This window comes from Pseudorca crassidens, chromosome 3, assembly GCF_039906515.1.
Source record: "Pseudorca crassidens isolate mPseCra1 chromosome 3, mPseCra1.hap1, whole genome shotgun sequence".
Classification (NCBI taxonomy): Eukaryota; Metazoa; Chordata; class Mammalia; order Artiodactyla; family Delphinidae; genus Pseudorca; species Pseudorca crassidens.
In genome coordinates, this window is record NC_090298.1 from 99334911 (window position 1) to 99353291 (window position 18381).

Genomic DNA, 18381 nt, shown 5'->3' on the forward strand with positions numbered 1-18381 from the left:
AAGGGGTCAAATCCATAGAAGATCACAGTTGTCTGGCTGGGGTTCTGCAATTAGCTAAAAAAGTTAGCAACCATGAGAATGAGGTGGAAAACTTCCCATCAGGCTGGGGTACCTCTGGTAGAACTTGGTATATGGAAATCCTTTCCTCTAGGACGCCTGCTTTTGGCCATTCTTCCCAGGCATTTGGAAGGGATGGATGAATTTCAACTTGCAGGAGGTTGGTTTCTGGCAGCAGAGAAACATCTTAGGAAGATGCTGAGGTCATATTTCCTACAGGCATTCTCTAAACAGTCAGATCAAGTCATTCTGCTTGTATCCTTTCAGTGACTTCATGATGAACATAAAATACCTCTCATGATGATGATCTCTTGTTGCCTGCCTTTCAACCTTTTCTCAGATCTTACTCTCCTTTGCTTCTTATGCTCTAGCCACACCGATCCATTCTAGTTCTCAAATGCTTCAAACTCTTGAGGCTCAAGCCCTTCACGCACGTTTCCTTTGCCTGGAGTTCTGTCCGTCCTCCTCTTTACCTGATTCCTTCTTATCCTCAGACACTGATTGCTGCCCCTGCCCTCCTCATCCCAGTATTCTCTAAAATATCACTGTGTTCTCCTTTTTCATAGAACTTATCTCAGTTTGGACTTAACATATTTGTGTTTTTACCTAATTCACAGTGAGGCTTAAAAGGTTAGAGATAACATGTGTTTCATTCATCATTATGTGTCCAGCGTTTAGCACCATGTCTGGCATATACTAGGTATTCAATAAGTATTTTATAAATGAATGATGAATGGATGAACCTAAGATGCCATTTTCAGCCTAATGATTTATTGATTCTCTGTGCCACTATGTCAAGTGGCATTTAGAATGCTTGGACAGTCAGTAAATTCAAGAGTTTAATTCAGTTTTGTATGAGATTGAAGACGTTTTTCAAATTTGTGATAAAAGAATATTAATGCATTTTCTTTAACTGTCAGAGATGTATATATAGAGTGTATCTACTGTTCTAAAATATCCTCTAAGGACTCCTTGATATTCATATGTTAACCTTCTCCTTGTTTTAAGTAGAGAACATGCTAAATTGAGTGCATTTCTAAAATAAAGACACTCAGTTGTCTTGTGTAAATCAATGAAAAAGTAATATGTGATTGTTAATGCTCATTATATAATACAGATGATGACATGGATGGCAAGAACTTTGTATAACATAGCTGAACATGGCACCTTTCTATGGAAATTTCTTGGGATAAACAGCATCAGGAATACCCTTCCCTACAGTTTTCTTTTTTTTTTTTTTAAATTTTTATCCACCTACTCCAAAAAACTAGGTTAATAGTATATTGTACCAGTCTTTGACACAACGTACACACATGTACATATTAATTTATACAATAAATACCATGTATTCTCACAATCAGTTTTAAACGATGTGTTATAGAAAGTTCACCCATGGAATGAGAAACTGTGCGATGTGTGGACTGTGTTTATGTAAAGATCCCACATCCGTTGCCTTTATCGCATTTATGTGTTCTGAGATTACTTCAGTTTTATTCAGTTGGAAGGTATTTCTATACAAATTATGTTGATATAATTTCTTTCTTCAAGGATCTCTTGTTCAAGAGAGCCTGACCTAAGACATTTTTTAAACTTCAATTGTTGTTTTTCTCCTGACTGTGGATTTTTCTGGTGGGTGATTTTCACTCTTCTGTTAAGTCCCTCTTATTAGTGTAGTTGCTTCCGTGTATTGACCCGCTACAGTTCAAGTCTGAGAAGTTTTATGTTAGAGAGAAGAAAAGATCCCTTGACATTATCTCTCAGGGGGGAAGTACATACACACATTGGCAGTTAAAGGGAATTTACATTGCACTTTAAAACCATCCTATCACAGTATTAGTGTCTACAGAATATTAATTCTGCCGAGCAAAGTATGGCCTGCACGGATGCTTTTCCTTGTACATTTTCGTATTTCAAAATGTAGTTATTTCAGCACCAATCAAAGAGGTGAAAAGATAGTCAGCAGAATATATTGAAATACTATTTGGTATATCGCCATGGATTGGTGATATTCCGTGCATATTGGACATTTCAAAGGCAGGAATGCTTTGCATCATAGACTGATGCTAATTCTGCCATGTCAAGGGAAGCTGGTGGCTTCAGAACCTGCTGCTTTATTTCCTATTTTAAAAATGTCCATATGGCTCATATGGTACCTACCAGCAGGCTTTGCCAGGCAGGACCACTGACTGGCCGGTGACATTTTGAACATCCTGGTGGGACTGGGGACTATCATCACCAAGAACGATTTCTATTGTTAGCAAATTCTGTGAGAAATCCTCCTGAGGTGACTACAACCCAAAGAGAAAGCTTCCTTGGGATTTCCCTGAGTGAGACTAAAATACTGGTAGAAAGTTATCTTTGGCAATGGTTACTTTTACACTACTGTGCTCGAAAAGTCTGGAGGAAAACCGTTACGGCAGAGAACATACCGAGGCTGGTTTTCTTGACTTGAATCCTTTTGGGTAGCCTACTTTTTCTCATTTTAAAACATTAATTTTGATGTTTATTTTATTAGAGTTACACAAGCAATAACATGAATTCATTTCATTGCCCTTTAAGAGAAATTAGGACATTACAATTGAAGCAGAAACCTGCTCTGACAGCTACCGGTGTGGTTCTCCCCCTTCCTGCTCTCTCTCTGCCCACTCCCCACTCCCGCAAACCCTCAAAAACTCAAGACTTAAGACTCTTAAGGCTTTCGGGTATATTCTTTCAGACACTTAAAAACACTTTTCACATGCATAAGTGGGTTCCCATGAAAATATATGATTTTCTTTTTTTATATTTAAAATATAAATGGAGAGAAAAAGTCTTTTCTATGGTGAAAAAAAGCATATCCTGGGAAATGTCCAGAATTTTAAAACAAGTAGCAACTTCGTATTTTGGCTTTCATTTCAAAAGTAGCTAAATTTTTGAGAGATTGTTCTCATTTTAGAGAAGTACTCCAGAATACTCATGGCTAATACTTTGTAGGTAATAGAAGAGTGTTCCTAGGTGGACTTGGCTTTGTATCTTTCTCAGTCATTCTTTACTCCATTTCCAAAGAGAAGGGGCAGCTTGAGGTCGTGGCTGAGCTCTCTTCTGAGAACCAGAAGACTGGATTCCAGTGTCTTATCTGCCACTGCTCTCTGTGTGACCTTCTAGGTATTACCTCTATGAGATCTACAAAGACTTACTTAACTCTAAAATTTTGAGATTCTCTGTGATACATCAGTTTACTTGCAAGTGGACTAGAGTAACCTAGCTGGAGAAAAAGTTGTGTGTCCATACAGTGAAGGATGGGTAGCCCTATTGAGCTACAGAATCTGGAGTCAAATTGCCTGAGTTTGAATCTTTCTTGTTTATTCTTGGGTGTGTATGACCCAGTATTATTAAAAAGCTTTGTTGTCTTTTCTGATATTAACTACAGTAAAAGTTAATTATGATTGTTTTATTTATGAACTTAAATCTCTTAGGAAACTATTTGTATCTCTCACCTAAACCATCTCTTGTACCAACAGTGAAATAACAGCTGTTTTTTTTTTGTTGTTGTTGTTGTCTCATTATTTTAAAAACCGTGCCAGCTATTTCCTTTAAGGTAGGAAAAAAGCTGGATACAGTGAAATAAGAGGATATGCTGATTGAGAGAGGAATACCAGGGCAAATTTCTCAGAGGAACTGACATGGGAGCTGTTTTAGGGATGGGCTGGCTGAGGCAAGACTTTCTAAGAAGAGGACAGGATGCATGTAAAAACTTTGAGATAGGAAGAGCTCTACATAGTTGAAGACCTAGAAAAAAAGGCGCCTGCAACAACATGGTGGTATTGGGAAAGAATTGTACACAGTGAAGCTGGAAAGGGTGTACAGGACCCTATGAGAGCAGGAGCTGCATCTGGTATTGCTCACTATTGTGTCTCCAGACTCCATTTTGCCAAATGAATGAATGAATGAACAAACACATGTATGAGTGAGGTGACCAAAAACAAAAGGAGCTGCCAGCAGGTAAAAAAAAAAAAAAAAAATCCACAAGAGCTTAATGTCACAGAAGACAAAAGCAGAACACTTTTAAAGAAGGAAGGGATGTTTGGTTGCTGGTGAGAAGCAAAGTAAGGCGAGAATGAAAGTACCCAATGGTTTTAGTAGCATTGTGGTCCCTAATACCCATAGCAGGAACAATTCCATTGGGCAGTGGAGTTGGCAGTCAGATTGGAGTAGGTTGTTAGGAATAGTAGTGGAGAACATAGATACAGGATGTAATTACAACTCTTTTTTAGAGGTCGAAGGGAGTCTTTTAAGATTGAAGATATGGGATACACGAGGCTTTGAATATTATAGGGTATAATCCAGTGAAAAAAGAGCACAGATGTAAGAGGGAGGTGACATGTTAGGGGATTTGGTATGCCGAGGAATTGCTGAAAATTAATAAATTTTACATTTTTGTTCTTATTTTTTTAACACTTTATTATCTCATTTTCAGCTTTCCTTGTCTATGCTGAAGGTACCTAATCTTTTTAGTTTGCTTTTCTATAGATAACTCCCTAAACTAATCCTTCCTGTTGCTCTTCTCTGAATCTTTTCTAGATACTGTCAATCCTGAACATTATTATTAAAAAGCATTACAGGTATGGAAACACCATAAACTTATGAAAGAATGGAATCAAAATTTTGTACTTTCATATGATGATAGTTGAACTGTGCTGAATGGGCTCAGCCAATTCCAGCAGAAGCTCTGCAGTTAATATGGCCCTCCAGAGATGTCTGATTGGAGGCAAGAGTCTTTGTACCTCCATACCAACCAGACTTCGGGTAGGTGATACCCATGAGGGAGGTTAGCTTTGGGTGAGACAGCTCCCTTGGGCTCAAGATGCCTCCTAGATAGGACTCAGCTGTAATCTGTCAGCAGGCAACACTCCTGGCATCTGAGGGTATGAGGCCTCTGTTCTGAAGGGAGCATGCAGGCAGCATCCAAAAATAAATTTATAACATTTTTAATGAGGCAAAGGAGAAAAAAACATGCAGTAAATAAAAAATGAGTTTAAGGACAGAGGAAACAGAAAAAATAGGTTCTCAAAATAAGTCTTCATTTTCTGTCTTCAAAGTATGTTAAGGCCTTATCTAAAATGTGTCTTAACTGAGATTATTCACTTTTATTAGAATAATCATAAAGAACATACCTTTAGTACTATAGGTATCCTATAGATTTCTGGAATTATTATTGCTATTGTTATTGCCATCTACTGAAATATATGCACTTTGTTTCTAATATATATACACCAGCTCAGAATCACAGGCTGTCTGCCTATCTTTATGGGACTCATTTTTTGTGGTAAAACTTTGAACCTGTTATCTACCTTTGGACTTAATTCAGAGTCATAGAGTTTAAATCCCAGGCTATCTTATTCTAAATTACCTTCAAAAGGGTGACTAAAATGATTTTAAGTTTTTCATTGATTTGTTTCTATCTTATAAAGGTAGAATTCATAGTTTGAGCATTTCAAGAAAATAATACTTCATTACATTTATATATGGTTTCAATCTAATTATTAGTTCTAGGTCAGTGTCATAAAATTATATGAAATGTTTTTTAGGTTTAATTGCCTCTAGAAGTGGTAATTTCAATGGAATCAGTTACAGCATATAGTATTAAGTGTGTTATTTAATAGTCAATATTATTATTAATGTGCTTTTACTAATGGGGCAAATGCTATTTTGAATTGTATTTATGAACTTGACAATAGCACAAACAAGTATAGTAAATCCATTTGTATTCGCAAATATTGTAGTTAAACACCATTTAGTATTGATGTCAGTGAACACAGATTTTTCCCTTTATACAGTTTAATTTCTTTTTAACTTTAACTTGTAGCAACATTTATTGAACACAAAACTCAATAATTAATGTTTTATGATTTAATATTTATTTTCAGTTGAAATCTGTTTTTTTCTGAGGGCTTCATAATTTACTGCATTTATTACTCCCTACAGTCAGTGCTTTATCACTCTTCAATTTATAGGCATTCTTAATTTAACATGACATATATTTTCTAGCAGAAATCACCCTTAGTTAACATTTCAGAGTGAGTGTGCATTATTTATATATTCAGTTATTGATTTCTTTAAACCCAACTTCTACCATAAAAGATTTGAGTTAATATCAAAAATACTTTATCTCATAAAAGTGAAATAAAGAAGAAATAGATAATTATAAGCAAAGGAAAATTTAAAGAAGTGATCACTGAAAACTAGGGGAAAGAATATTAATATGTAGACCATAAGGGTGAAAGTGGTTCCTTGAAGCTAAGTTTCCAACTTGGCTCCAACTTGGCGAAGTTTTCCAGCCACAGTAGAAAGAGATAACGGCTCAGTTATGTAGCATTCGTTGTTAGGGAAAGTGATAGCTTCATTTTCAATTTACAGATGATGAAACTGAGACACATATTAATGTAACCTGCCCAGGGTCACCGAACCAGTTTGAATGGGGATTTCAGCACAGTTAAGCTGACTTGTGTTCTGAACTCTCTCCTCTATGAAATAGTTTTCAATATACACACCATAAAAATCCTTACAGAAAGCACAGTACCAGAATCCATAGATTGTTGTTACTGAGTTACTGTTCTGAAAAAGGATCTTAGTGTATTTAAGGATAATTGTGTGTCTTTGTTTATAGTTTTTGCTTAACAAAGATATAACGTGTCTAACGTACAAGATAGAAAATGAAGTGAACAAATTTTGATGCTTCAGAAGATCCAGATCACATTTTGTTTTCTATATCTAAACCATCTCTATCTAAACCATGATATCTAAACCATGAGGGTGAACATTTGAAATGGCTGATATTTAACCATTTTTGACCTGCAAGATGGCAATTCCGTATGGTTCAGCCTAGTATTTAAAGTGATATCTTAAAACTATAATAATACAGAAGTGCCCCATTTGTTAGTAGGGTCATGTAGAGATTTCCTATAACAGGTCCTCTAATTCTGCTTCTCAAGTCTATAAGTCTTCTTAAAAATATTTGGTGTTAAAGTCTACAGAAAGCAACTTTTCATGATAAGTCACTCTTTCTGATGAGACTTAGTTTCCTTATCTCTAATGCAGAATTACTGAAATAAGGAAATACATATATTTGGCATTTTTATGTATACTGCAAAGTGATATGTAAATGTGAGCCCTCTTATTATATGTTTAAATATACTAAATCAGGTTGACTTCGAATTTACCAAGCTGTCCTCTCTCTGCAAGCTTAATCATTCAAGCTACCCTGCATGACCCTATTATAGCTCCTTATTTCTGCCAGTTCTTCCATACCCAGACTTAGATGCAATAAATTAATGCAAATTGTACTTTTACCATTGTTTTCTTTTTTCTTCTCCCCTCCTTTAAATTTATGTTCTCTTGTTACATTTTAAGAATCTTTATAAGCCATCTTAAATTTTTTCTGAAACACGGTTCATTATAGATAAATACATTTACTAAGCGGATGTTCCACTTCAAACTGTTCAGTTCCATGGGCCACTGTGAATATGCAACCATGACCTAATTTAAGAACATATGATTTTCCTTTAGCACTGACATCAGTATAGCATTTTTTTAGTAACCACTGGGTAAAAAATTCTGCTATGTATCATGAGGGACTTGTCTTGCCAAATCTGTACCCATAAGCAACTATTGTAGACAAAATGGATGCACACGAAGCAGTTACAGAACATGTCAGCGTTTATGTCATTAGTGCACTTTGAAAAATAAGCCTTGACAGGGACTCACTGTGCAGTTCAAATGGTCAAGTTGGTGCAATAGATGTTGAGCATAACATTTATTTTTTTAATGAGGCAATGGATGAAGTATTATGTAATGATAAGCTTTGCTCCCTGTTTGAAGAATTTCAAGTGTTTAAAAAGAAGCAATAGCATTGTTGGACAAGCGTTTCCCCATGCAATAGCAACAGATTAAGCTAGATCTGAAGCGCAATCTGATGTAATTCATTCTTGTCAGGAAAAGGGGCTGGGGGACAGTCAGGTCCACAATTCCAGATCTAGTCTTTCTGTTCTGAGGGAGAAGGTCATTCATGGCATGAGCTGTGAAGAAAGTATAGTATAGCTCCCAGAGACTTTCTGTGCCTGGATAATAAAGGTCTCATCCTGTGATCACCTTCTTGTCATTAATGTGAGCCTGGCAAACTGTTCCCCTTTCATGCACCAGGTCCCACCCAGACCCACCCTTCCCAATGGGAACACAGATCAGGCTACCTCAATCCCTTGTTATTTCTAAATCCATTTATACACCTACTTTCGGATCTGTATATCTTCCAAAAGCATTTATGTTATTTAATTATAATTATGTACCACTTATTTCCCTTTTTGACTTTCAGAATACATTTCTGTGCCTTATATATTTTCTCCTGAGGCAACAAATTCAGGAAGTATCATGAATTATTGCCCTACTTCACTTATTCATCTTACAGTGTACTTACTGAGCTCCAGTGTGTGTCAAGCCTTGGGTTGGGCCCATCTTTGGTAATAGAGCCACTGCAACCTGTACCACCTCTGCCATCTACCAGAGATTGGTATTCGGAAAATAATATAATCTGTAAGGTCAACAGTTGGTTTAATCACATTCTTAAAAATTTGGAACAATCTGATCATAGTAACATCAAAATCAAGTAACAGATGAAATAATATATAGTAACTATTTTCCAAGAAGTTTATAGACTATATATCTAAGTTTTCAATGACATCATTATAGCAGAACCATCATAACTCTTCCAGATGAGCCTTTGAAGAGAATCAGTGATGTGTGATCTCATTAGACAGTATCAGAATAATTTCCTCATACTGAGCCACTACTCAGAGAGCATTCTTCTCTACGTTACTGTATAGGCAGACTTTAGAGCCCAAGGGTCATGGGAAATAGAGTTTGATGATATAGTAATCTTCAAAGTAAAAATAGTAAGTGAATCAAAAACTCCTGGTTATATAAAATGAAGCCAGGGTCACACAGTGAGTTAATGGTTGAAGTGGATTTACCTACTGCTAAAGCGTTGACTTCAGTGATCAATTTGTGTTTCCGTAACTCTGTATAGGTTTTCACCTTGATAGATGACGTCTCCCTATTTAAGTTAGTACCCAAGTGGAAGATACAATAAATCAGCTCCCTTGCCCAAAGCTCCTAATTTCAGGGTGGTGAGTCAAGCCTGTTGGATCTCACAGCCACAGCTCCTCCTCTTTGGGTCTTGGGTCTTGGCCTTTGTCCAAAATTCCATGCTGGACTTTGTGATTTAAACAAGGTCAGGCTACCAGAAGTTCAAATTAGCATTGAGACGTAGCTGTTGCTACACTTCTAAATCTCCATGCCAGCGTGGCTGCTTCTGAATGGAGGGTTGGAGGGCAGCGTGAACAGCAGTGAAGAATTGTTATCTTTAGGACAACTAGAAGCTGGAATTAGTTAAAGGAAAGTGCTAGAAGGACAGGGTAAACAACAGTGGAGATAGTACCTTATTGTGATTAGGAATAGGAGCTCAGGAGTCAAAGTAAGCTGTGCCTCATATAGCTCTGTGCCTTAGGTAAGCTGGTTAGCCTTTCTGAGCCTCCATTTCATCAATTATCTTTAAACAGAAACAGTGCCAACCTAAGGGGTTTGAAGTTCATAAAGCCCAATACTTAGTAAGCAGTCAATCAATGCTAGTAATGAATACCAATTTGAAAATAGTGATACCTGTTTTAGTAAGAAAATGAAGACAGAGTAGTTGTCACTTAGGACATTTAGTCAATATGCATTATAACCAGCAGAAAAACTATATATAGATCTATCTATCTCTAGTTTAATCTGTAAAAAATACAAGGTCAATCTCCTAGAAGTCTTAATAAAACTGCCTTAATTAAGCTGCTATGGAGGTTTTTCTTTGCATTTCATGGAATATCTCCAGCTGTGTTCCAATAGAGCAGGGGTCGGCAAACCTTTTCTGTCAAGGGCTTTGAGGGCTGAGAGTCAAAACCAAGGATATAATGTAAATACTTATATAACCAATACTTTTCCACAAAGTTTTATTCATGAAATTCAAAATATAATGATAATAATTGAGTACAAATATTTGTAATACAAGTCTACTGGTAAGTCTAATTGAATTCTTTTTGAAGGAGAATAATATTTTCCTTAACCGTGGTTCAAAGTAATTGTTCCCTATCAACAAATTGATTGCTAGTGTTCATCTATAAAATCTGTTCTTAGCTTATGGGCTGTACACAGACAGCTGGCAGACTGGATTTGGCTCATGGGCTGTGCTTTGCTGACCTTGGTCTTAAAGGATTAAGGAAGCAAAGAGCCTTGAGAGACTCTGATCAAATTAGCATGTTAGCAAATGACAGTTGGAGTAGCCTCTGGCTAATTTTGAGTCATGAGGTGAGAAGTATAGCTAAAATAGTGTCTGAACATATTTAGATGTAGAGTGCAAATGGAAACAAAGCTTGGGACTATGCCATGGGTCCCTGGTCTCTGGAAGAAGGCTCTAGAATCTGAAATTAAGCTTCCTTTCTCCCTTCACATTTGCCTGAACTTTCTGCTCAGAGAGTAGACAGGGTTGACAGATACCTTATTATGTGCATGTTCCGAGATGTTGGGACCATTTTAGCAGAAGGGAGAAAGAGCACGTTAACTGCAGTGCTGAGGGATGCGCGTTTCACTTCCTCTCCTAGAAGAACAAGGTAGTCTGGAAATGGAAACAGAGAAGAATGGAAATTACCTTTCCCCTTTCTATGTGCCCAATGTGGAAACAACACGAAGAAGTGAAAGAAAATCAGCAGAACCCTTTTTTAAATGATAAAAAAAAATCCAGATTAAGTTACTTAGTATTATTTTAAATAAACGTCAGGCAGAAAAAATGGGTACAAACCATGATAGTGATGGGATGTCTGGCTCCTCCTGCCTGGCGATAATGAGCTTCTGGTAGAGAGAATGCTGCTGCTGTGGGAAATTCTAGAATTTAGGTATAATGGAGAGATGAGGTGAGAACAGGAAATCCAAATGTGACACCAATAGGAACAAAAATATTTTGAGCTTTTGGCACTTCACACTATGGAGAACCAAAAGGATAAGAACAGAGAGCAGTGGTTGAGGATACCCACTGGAGGGTGGTAGAGTTGATGTTGTCCTAAAACAGCTTTCGTCTGAGTGCAGTTGAATGGTGATTGCTATACTACACAGTATTTTGTAGGAATCAAGATACTGACCATCTGTGTCAACGTTGCCATATTCTGGGGGTAGGGTAGAGGAAGGAGCTTGGTGTGGCAGGGAACCCACGGAAAAGGAGAAAATGGGAAAACTGGTGCCTCAGAGGAAGTATGAAGAGTCCCTAAGTCAGTTGGAAATTCAGGCTCTGAAAGCATCTGAGTTTCCAGCTGAGTCTTAGGGATCCAGTACAGAATGGGGAGGACAAGGCCCTCGGTTTTAAGAATACAAAGAGGATATGGTAGAAACACCACGTCCAGAGGTGACTTATATAGAGTTCATTCGGAGCAGGACGTGGGACCAAGTTCTTTCCTCAGAAGTGTGAGTGGCAAGAAAGTCTTGGAGGAGGGCTGAGGCAGCCGCCTGGAGACTGTTGGCTGACAGGTCTTCTTCCCTCTGACCTCCCCCTGCTGGATGATGATAGGCTTACTCATGAGGAGGATAGGAGTCTGAATAGTATGGAATTCCCAAATATCCTGAACAGTTTTGATGTTTTTCAGAGACCCCTGGGGCCTTGTGAAAAGAGATAAGGTTGACACTGATTTACCTGGATGATAATATAGCTTGAATAGAAAATCATATCTTTTACAATTTTACTAAACAAGCATTTTTTATTACATATCTAAATGTTCTCTCCTCCCTGATATAGAAACTTAATCTCAATCCAGCAGACATTACTTCTCTTTTTAAAATTTATTTTATTGAAGTATAGTTGATTTACAATGTTGTGTTAATATCTACTGTACAGCAAAGTGATTCAGTTATACACCTATATACATTCTTTTTCATAATGGTTTATCATAGGATATGAATATAGTTCCCTGTGCTATATAGTAGGACTTTGTTGTTTATCCATTCTTTATATAATAGTTTGCATCTGCTAATCCCAAATCTCCGATCCATCTCTCCCCGACTCCCCCTCCCACTTGGCAACCACTTGTCTGTTCTCTATGTCTGTGAGTCTGTTTCTGTTTCATAGGTAAGTTCATTTGTGTCACATTTTAGGTTCCACATATCAGTGATATCATATGTTATTTGCAGCAGACTTTGAGTAGTGCATATTGAGTAGCAGCATATTAGAGTAGTGCATTCCACTGATGAAGAACAAGCCAATCACTGTAATTGTTTTTCTCATTACAGCGTTTATTGAGAGCCTACTAAGTGCCAGGTGCCGTGCAAGGATTATAAAGATGAATTTGATATTATTTTTGGAGAAAATAGCTTTAATAATTATGTTAATGATGACATTATGGTCACTACTAATGAAAAGATAATAAAATTGCTACAAAAACACAGAGAGCTGTTAACTTACTTTTAAAATTTCTGACACTGTTTGCTTTTAACGAGGACTTACTGACAACCCAAATCATCTCTGAGGTTATATATGCATTGAAATAATGTATAGTAAGGCTTTGTTAAATACTGTCTTATTTAAAAAAAAAATACCTGTCTCTAAGACAAAAATCTAATTTTTTCTCTGTAAAACAGCAAGCACAGTAAATACCCTTCTGGATTATATTTTAAAAACTGTGATATTTATCCATTTCAATTAAGTGCAAAAATTCCTGCTGGGAGTTCACTATCACCAGGTACATCAGTTTTCATGGTTTGAGAACTGCTCCTGTTCAAATCAGCTTGATGAAGGGTGAAATAAGAATGTTGAATCCTTAAACATCGCCTTGAAAATGGCAAGGGAGGAAAGGATAAACTTTAAGAGTGAAAAAGAATCTCAGGATTCAAGAACAGGGTATTTTTTAAACACTTTGTATTGGTTTGCACTAAAATAGAATAATTGTCAAAGGATCTAGTTACCATGGTGATACATCTTTTAAGAGCATATAAGTAGATAAAGTCACTCAATTATAATACCAGAAAATATTGAACACAATGTTACAGTCTTCCTTTCTTTTTAATATTAACCTTTTTAACGGAATAAAAATAATACAAAATTGAGTTTTGTATGCTGGAATAAAATGAGAAGAAAAGAATATATTCTATATTATGACTATGAATATATTATAGAATATTTGTTTCAATTTTTTCAGAAGCTTACATTTCTTATAATATGTATATATTTTTTCCTGTCATATATCAAGTTAACACAAACTGACCATTTGGGAACCAAGTACAGACAATTTGCAACAGAGAATATTATCCCTGTAAATGTGCTACGCACACTTTTTTTTAACTTAAGCACTGCATTTAAAGCAGTTAGCACAATACCTGCCCCAGAGTAAGCCCTCATTATTTGTAATGATAAATCTCTTTTTTTTTTTAAACAGATCTTTATTGGAGTATAATTGCTTCACAATACTGTGTTAGTTTCTGTTGTACACCAAAGTGAATCAGCCATATGCATACATGTGTCCCCATATCCCCTCCCTCTTGAGCCTCCCTCCCATCCACCCTATCCCACCCGTCTAGGTCATTGCAGAGCACCTAGCTGATCTCCTTGTGCTATGCTGCTGCTTTGGACTTCTCCTGTCTTTTGTCCTTCTTTCATTGTGTCTCCCTGAACTTTCTGTTTTGTTGTTCCCTCCATTGTCTCTTAATTCTTTTCTCTTTTGCTTGCCTGTTTTCCTTTTCCTTCCATTTTTCTTAACTAATTAAAAAAAAAAGATTAAATAGGAGAGAAATAGCATAAAACTAGTGCTAGGATAACCCCAGGTTAGTGAAACAGCATATTATTGCAAGGTTGTGTAACATTTGATTTTAGATGAGGTGAGGTGCAGGGCATCTGGGGGAAGTGAGTTTGATAAAGGGATGGCAGGGTGGAATTTGATAGGAGGAGAAAGAAACAACCTTAGTAGAAGAGGGATTTGAATAATGAGGATGTTTCCCTGACAGCTCTCAAGATGGAAGTTTCTGCTTTCCCATCTCGGCCAGGGAGCTTCATACAATCTTGATGACTAAAACAGTAAAAGGCTTTAGCAAACATTTTGCAGGAGGCTTTAGTAGAGCACATTGGAATCTTAGAATTTTACCTACATCACTGAATGCAGTGCATAGCTTAGTGCAGCAGAAGATAGAAACAGAAATAGAAATACAGTTGGTGAAAAATAATTGAAATATAAAAGAAATGCACTGACAGCCTCCTCCTTCTACCAGATCAAACATTCTCTTTGCTCAGATCCATTTTCTGTGCTTTCCAATTACACTGGCTAGAATAAGTAAGAAGGTTAAAAACCCAGAGTTCAAGTTTTTTTTTTTTTTCTTGTTTAAAGGAAGGAAAACTATCAAGTAAGAACCTTTCTTGAATATAAGAATCTTCTTTCCATCTTTAGTGACGGTAGTTTGATGGCAACTTAATAGGTTGACATATTTGATCCTAGTTTTACCATGGAAATCATTGTTTGGTGGGAGTGGTTCAGATGTTTCAGAGACTATTGCTCCCTGGTTTCTTCCACGCTCTGGGAAGCCCTAGTTAGCTTGGGGTCTTTATGACCAGAATGCAGTGAGTGAGATAGAGTTATAAGATAGCTGGTAGAGGTCTAAAAGAACCCATCCATAACCAGTCACTCCCAAATACAGTAAAGGGATCAGTGGACATAGGCACCCTCTAGCAGGTCATTCTCATAAAAGCTTCATTTTGGGTGAAGTAATTTGGATCTTTTGATTTCTGTCCTCTTGTTTGTAGTTTCAGTTATTTAGGCTGCTTGTTTTGTGACGTGCTGCCACTGTCTAAATGATGCTTCAGCACTCTCTAAATTGGCACTCATTTCGGAGAGAAGAACCCAAGAGAAAACAGAAAAAAAAGGAGTAGTATCTCCTATGCATAATGTTAAATTATAAATATTTAATTTATGCATATATCTTTAAATATGTAAATATGCTACAAAGCATAATTAATTTATTGATGTGACTCTGCTGAGCCATTATACAGTAAGTTGACAAGACAGTGATGAGTTGTTAATTGACATCTAATGAGTTGAAGACATCTACAGCCAACCTGTTATAGTGAGTTAATTGGAAAGTTAATTATAAAAAAAACTCCATTAGAAATTTCCTTTTTGAATATGTTTGGGGTTTCCTTTCTCGTATTTTGAAAACATAAGCGTGGATTGAGTTTTATATTAACAAAGAAGATGAGAATGGAATTTATATGATTATTATGTATTATGGTCTCAAAATCATAAGATCCTATTGGTTGGGACCCAGAGATGCCATCTTGCCAAATCCCCTCATTCTGGACAAACCTACACATCAATCTCATTATGATTATCCAGCCATGCCATTATTGGTGAGGATAATACACTGCAGTTTGGAAACATTTTCCATATTTCTTTCTTATATATAAGTTCTTCAAAAAAATCTATTTTAAGTTCCTTTGGAACACTTTTCTGGCTTCTTTATAGACATAAACAATTAGGAAATTATTTGTTAAATTTCATATGACGTCAGACTTTATAGGAACGGTTGATAATTCCATTTTTTTCTTGTTTTGATGGTTTTTATAACTTCATTGGCCAAGTCGTGCCTCAGGAGAGAGTGCTTGAAACCTTACAGTGTCCAGTATTACATTCAAGGAACTTAGAAGAGATTTTAAATATTCAATTTTCTCTTTTAAGTGTATTAAGTCTTATCTTTTATAAGGAAATGTATATAGGCTTTTAGAAGAACTTTTATTTTCTATAAGAATTCACTTTCAATTTTATAGAATTATTTTGAAAAAAATCCACATACTAGAGAAATGACAAAAAAGCAAAACCCACTCCAAAGCACATTCTCCAGGAAAAAAGTCATTATTAACATTCGGCACATGTCATTCCAGAAACTTTTCTGTATGAAAATAGAATGAGTGGGCTGGGGTAGTGTCTACCTTATGTTTTCAGTGTTCCCAGGTCATTCTGACTTAGAGCAGGGTCCCTTAAGCCACAGGTTGAATATTGTTTTCCCTGCTGTTTCTCTTCCCTTTCATCTCTGGCTGTCTACCTCAGGGCTCTGCTGCAACTGGAACTTAGGGGCTTAGAAAGCAGTCTCTTCTTGCCCTTTTGGAGTAAACTTCTAGATTTTTGTGCAGAAATCTTTACATATATTCACCGCATCCACCTGAATACAACTTCAAGGCATCAAATTTAGTAGTTCCAAAACTAACCTAATCATCCACACCTCTAAGGTTTTTTTTTTTTTTTAATTTTGAATTTAACTCGACAAATATTTATTGAGTGCCTGTTATGTGCTAGACGTTGTTGTTGGGATTTCGGTATGTATCAGTAAATTAAGCAGACCAAGATTCTTGCTCTGTTGGAGCTTAATTTTTGAAGAGGAGATGGACAGTAAACAATAGACATAATAAACTAGTAAGTTATATAGTATTTTAGAAAGTGCTAAGTTCTGTGGAAAAAGAAAATGTAGACTGGTGTAAGGGGGATCTGGAGTTCCAGGATGCACGTGGGGATAAGTTCCTATTTGGAGTAGGATGGTTATTGCAAAGGTGTCATTTGAGCAAAGAATTCAAGGGACTAAGGAGTTGGCCATGTGAGCATCTGTGGAAAAAAAAGATTTCAGCTGATATAGGCAGCCAGGGAAAACTTTCCAAGGCAGGGCTATGCCAAGTGTATTCAAGGAAGCATTTGTGACTGGAATAGAGGAAGGAGAGAAGGGCAGTAGGAGATGAAGTCAAAAAGACATTAGCGCCTAGCCATTGAGTACTGTAAGCCTCGTAACAACTTCAGCTTTTCTCTGAGTAAAATGAGGGACCAATGTGGACTGTTGAGCAGAGGAGTGAATGATCTAAATTATGTTTTTAAAGGATAATTCTATTTTTTGTGTTGATAATAGCCTGTAGGATGTCACAGTCAGAAAAGAGCAAATTAGGAGGCCATTACAATAGTCTGGGTGACAAATGATGATATGATGGCTTGGATCAGAAAGGTAGCAGTGGCTGGATGCTGGTATGTTTTTAAAGTAACTAACAAGGTTTCCTGACAGATTGGATGTAGGTTATAACAGCAAGAGAGGAGTCAAGGTGAATTCATTCTTTTTTGCCCAATTATTTGGAGTTGTCTCCACTGAGCTGAGGGAGTCTTCAGTGGAACGGGTAGGAGAGAGATCAGGAGCTCCATTTTTGACAGATGAAGCTCAAGGTGCTTATTAGAAATACAGACAGAGATGTTTAATAAGCAATTGTGTAAATCACCTAAAAGTTTGTGCGAGAGGTCTGGAGATTTAAATTTGGTTGCTGTTGGAAAACAGGTGGTATTTAAAGCCATGAAACTGATGAAATCACTAAGTGAGAGAGAGGAGAAGGGTAAAGGACTGAGTTTGGAGGCATTCAGCATCAGGAGAATGATGCCCCATTCTCCTGAGGTCTGTTGGTCTTGTGGTTTTGAATAGCTTTTAAAAAATATAGTAGGGCTTCCCTGGTGGCACAGTGGTGGAGAGTCTGCCTGCCGATGCAGGGGACGTGGGTTCGTGCCCCGGTCCGGGAGGATCCCACATGCCGTGGAGCGGCTGGGTCCATGAGCCACGGCCGCTGGGCCTGCACGTCCAGAGCCTGTGCTCCGCAACGGGAGAGGCCACAACAGTGAGAGGCCCGCGTACCGCAAAAAAAAAAAAAAAAAAAAAAAAATATATATATATATATATATATATATATAGTATTTTTACTCTTATCCATTAAACTCAAATATTCGCTCTCTGAGAATATATACAAATAAGACATATAAATGTGCTATCCATAACATCTAATAGAAATGGTTAAGGTAAACTCAAGTCCAACTGTCCTTGACTATAGTGCACTTAAAATATTCGATTTTATCTTTTTTGTATGTATCATTTTATAGATGGAGTTATGTATCTGACTCTCTGTACTTAAAAAATATATTATTTCTCACCTCTTCCAGTTTTTCACTTCTTCTCCTCTCCCTACACACTCAATACAAGTGGGTCTATCATTCTGTTTTCCGTGTATTTCCAAAGATTATCTCAAAATAGATATTTTTAAAGTGAAATCCTTGCACGTTTGTCACCTTTATGTATTTAGGTATGAGCCCTAACTGGTCAAATTAAAAAAAAAGACAAATGAATTTCTTAAACAAGTCACATCAGTATATATAGTATGAAAAATTCTTGTGTGAAAAGTTTTGATTTTATTGGTAAATTGAACTTTTGTATAGTTTTAGA

General features: G+C 36.7%; 1 protein-coding gene across 3 annotated transcripts in view; it reads left to right on the forward strand.

Annotated features, from left to right (window-relative positions):
• The window catches only part of PRR16 (proline rich 16), a 269296-nt gene that overhangs the window by 48552 nt on the left and 202363 nt on the right, over positions 1 to 18381 (forward strand). The gene's annotated exons all lie outside the window — the stretch shown is intronic.